The 4,220-nt window shown below is 42.2% G+C and overlaps 1 long non-coding RNA gene across 1 annotated transcript; it reads left to right on the top strand.

The window, feature by feature from the left end:
- The first annotated feature begins 54 nt into the window (after positions 1-54).
- Positions 55-3,708, top strand: LOC148406031 (uncharacterized). Its single transcript, XR_015864038.1, has 4 exons — positions 55-113; positions 2,243-2,336; positions 3,375-3,459; positions 3,531-3,708. It is a non-coding gene; the product is annotated as an uncharacterized LOC148406031 (long non-coding RNA).
- Positions 3,709-4,220: the final 512 nt, after the last annotated feature.

The following is a 4,220-nucleotide window of genomic DNA, read 5'->3' on the forward strand; positions in this document are numbered from 1 at the left end:
GGGCGAGGGGGGGATGTCCTCGCCCCCTCCCGTTTCCCTGGAGCGGCGTTCCGAGGAACGCCGGAGTCGGCGTTCCAAGGACGTCGCGATAGCCGGGGAGAGGACAACAACAGGTTTGCTCCGTGTTTACCGCCAAGCCGAGGTGGACGGAAAAAAACGCCGCCCACGCCGTAATGACGGGCGCAGACGTTTGGGAAGGAATGCCGCGCTTTTCCTGCCACTGTCTCGCGCCACCGTTGACAAAACGCGATGGCCATATTGGCCACCCGTGATACGGCGTGCCATATTTGCGCCCGTACTTTATAATGACCTATCGAATATTTTGGTATTCGGATATCGGACTGGAAATTCTTTGGAATTTTCAGAATACATTTTAGAGTACATTTTAAGGCGATAAAACACATTTGCATTTCGCTCATATTCTTTCCAAGTGTAGCTATTCAATCACAGGTACTGTACTTGTTTCTATTTATACTTTATGGCTGAAAATTGCTTAGTGTCAAATTGAGCCCATGTCAGGCTCATTTACTGCCATTCAAAATGGGAAATATTGTCAGTTTGGGACATATTGAACACCCAAAGTTTTATCATGCATTATCCCCGATTTTGCATGAATCCTTTCAAGGGCAACTCGCGAACAGGGTGCAGTAGAAACTTTTGTGTTGGGGTCCCAAAACCACCAGGGGGCACTAGCGGACAACTTAAGACATTTGCATGCCTTTCAATGACTTGATTGGGTGGCTTAGCCTGACTCCCAGAATGCAAACTTCTTGCTATGCTTTGTAGGACTTGTAGGCTTTGCTCCAAGAGCTAAATATAGCCGCAAAGCTATTATTTTGCTGCGGGGTAGCATTTTATTGCAAAACAATATATCTGCGTAATCCCATTTGTGAAATCTGCACTGAATAGCTGGCACTGTCTCGGCTAGCATCAACTTGTTGCCGCGGTTAGCAGAACTCCTTCCTGACAGTGTACACGAAATAAATGAAAAAAAAATCAAAACACAATCGCGATGCTGTCAACTCTTTTACCAGTCGGTGTTGAATTTCATAAACTTTTTTTTAAAAGAAATGATGCACACGAGCGTTAGCGATACATTGTCCCACCCTGACTTATTCTCTCCTTAATCCTGCGCTCTTCTCCCGTTTCTCGTGAAAGAAAACAACCGCTTATCTTCGAGACTAAACACCTTTTCCCGCCTCCGCCCTTATTTTCAGGTTTGAGAAGCTCGATAACTGAAGATGTTTCCAGAACAAAATATGCTAAGGTTGTTGTCTGCCTAGTATAGCTTTGCCTTGACTTCATTTTATTTAATAGGTCAAACGTGGACTATATTTTAGAAGAAAACAAAATAAGCCGCCGTGAGTTTTGACACGCGTCTGTCACCTTCGATTCGTATCGATTGCGAAAGCGCCGATCGATTCCGAAACGTTTCGCAATCAATATTCTTGCTGACACCGGGCGCGACAGACTCGTCATGGAAATTTGGCCTGAAAAGGACAAAAAAAGAAAAAAAATGCTGATCCTTGTCAGCAAAGTCCCTCGCATTAATGATGAACAAAAGTCAATGGTGCAGTGTGCAAAAAAGGTAAATATTAAAAGATTGACTATTTGTGGCTGCGCATTTTACTTCCTGCTTGACGGCAATCAATAGGCCTCAGGTGGCGCTTTCGTCTCGCTCCCCCCGCCGTCGGCCCCTACATTTGCCCCAGGCGGCGTCCCACAGGGAGGGACACAACGAGGGGGGGGCCTTCCTGTCATTCACGAATGACTTAACTTCAATTTTGTCCTCAATATTTTTGGATGAAAAAGAAAGAGCTAAAAAAAAAATGGAGTTTTAATTCATTGCGTTTTTCAATGAATTAATCGCACACGAATAATAATTGAATTATCAAACATGAAATATTAAAACTGCCGGAACTGGAAAAATAAGTTTGGTATCATTGTAAGTATCGATGACTGGTGTCGACTGTCAACATAAGACCTTAATACTTTGGAATAAATCTGGTATCAGCCTGATACTGATACCTGAAGTTGACCATCTCTGGCAAATAATATAAACAAAATCAAATAAATACATAAATAAAATGTGTGAAAGTGCTTTTTTCTACCCTTATTTTGCTTGTTTGTGAACCACAACCAAATTGCATTCCAATCGTGTGACCTATTACTGAGTCACTTGTAGTCAAACTTTACCAGCGATAAGCTGCTCTGACTCATTTTTTTTTCATTCTAATTTTAGTTCTTCATCCCCTCAAAAGCATGTTTTGCCAAGAACGAAGTCAACGGGCCCTCCGCGGAGGAAACGCACTTTATGTCATTTGGCCGCAGACGTCGTAAGTATGAAAACACGCTCTTGCTGTCAGAAAACATCCGCCGGCTTCGCTGCCGTTTCGGCTGGCCGGCCGGCGGAATTCTGACGCGGCCGCTGGACAGCGGCCGCGTCACGTGACCGGGACGGTTACCGTGACGACCGGGAGAGACACGGGACAAACAGTTCAGATTTGAAAGAGGGGGCGTAAATGTCAAGAGACGAATGGAAAGTGAGGATCATTTTATGCGAATAAAACACTAATTGCGTCACATGTTTTCATTTGCTAAGCCACGCCCCCACCAAATTCACATCAGCCAATTGCAGAATATATATATATATATATATATATATATATATATATATATATATATATATATATATATATATATATATATATATATATATATATATATATATATATATATAACACGAGGAATGCCTTTGTGTGCGCCGAGGTTAGGAATTTACTAGTATCATCCCTCGCTTGTGGCCGTTTGGGCTCCTGCGGGATTCCCGGAATACTTGAGATACGCTATCGGCGCGTGCGTGCACGTGTGGAGGCAAAGGCAAAATAAACAAAGATTTGGATGGAGACACAACAAATTTGAACGGGATTCTTTGGACGCGAAAATGGTTTTGATGTTCCGCTTTGGGGGAAGCAGAGGCAAGGTCTTTGTTGTTGGAACTGGACATGAAGTAACACAATGTCACAGCACCTGCATACTTTTTGCCCCATTTGCTCTTGTCTTACGTAAGGACAGAGAGGAAAAGAACTAACTTTGTAACTCTATACCATGTTTTTGTGAGTGGAAAATTACTGAATACAAATATAAAAATTCTTTAGAAATTAAAGTCAAAGTGGCAAAGAAAGACATTTTTGCCTGCGGGTCAAAGTGATCCATGTAAAGTTAAGAAAAAAATAAAGTTAAAAAAGTTAATAAGGTATAGTAATGTGCTTTTTTAAAATAAATAAATCAACAAAATTACATCTAAATTGACCCAAATGACCCCCCAAAAACAGAAGGCCGTGGTTGATAACAAGACTTGTGACGCTCAACAGACGTGGATCTAAGTCACGTGACCATTTGGCGACCCGGAAAACTCACCTGAGGCTTTTCCCATCAGAGCGTGCTCCATGATTGGGGGTAACATTCAAGTCCGAGACCGCCCTCTAGTGGTCAGCTTTCATATCACCCACTTCCTCTTGTGTTGTCAGCATTCCTGGCCCGTGACGTCACCGCCCCACAACGAGAGACAATCAAGTTCAGTGATCTCACGCTGATGAGCTCATTTATAATTGAGCGAGTCAACTTACCCATTTGATGCTCATTTGGACTTCCTGCGCAATTTTGCAGCAGCTGGAGATACTCAGGCGTCCCGGATAAATGACGAAATATTAGGTACACTTGCACACACGATTTAACATACTTATGTATGTATATGTATACGTGGGAAAAAAAAAAAAAAAAAGCATGACCCATGGATATTATAGCCACTCTCTGAAGATGTTCACGCCGCCAAAAAAAAAAAAAAAAATCTACACTTTGTGGATTTAAAACTTGGCCTTGACACTAAGAACTGATTAGCATCTATGGAGTAAACACGTTCATGCTGACAGTAGAGCAGCACTCACACTCATATATTCTTTATCCTCTGCGTAGATAGATATTAGTGCTGTACTGATGACCGAGTGAAATTTCACAAACATTTGTCTCATTTATTTGTTTAAATCTTGGTGAAATTTTTGGGAGAGGTTCCGGCGAAAACACTGAAAATACTCCAAATCGCTCAGCAAAACACTCGCTCGAAACCAAAATGGCCGAAGCCAAGTTTCAGGCATTCACAAACATGCGTCAAACTGTCCGACTTTTTTTTTTTCTTCAAACAAATGAGATCATGGACAGCA

Source organism: Hippichthys cyanospilos, chromosome 21, assembly GCF_059441005.1.
Source record: "Hippichthys cyanospilos isolate Australia breed blue-spotted pipefish chromosome 21, RoL_Hcya_1.0, whole genome shotgun sequence".
NCBI lineage: Eukaryota > Metazoa > Chordata > Actinopteri > Syngnathiformes > Syngnathidae > Hippichthys > Hippichthys cyanospilos.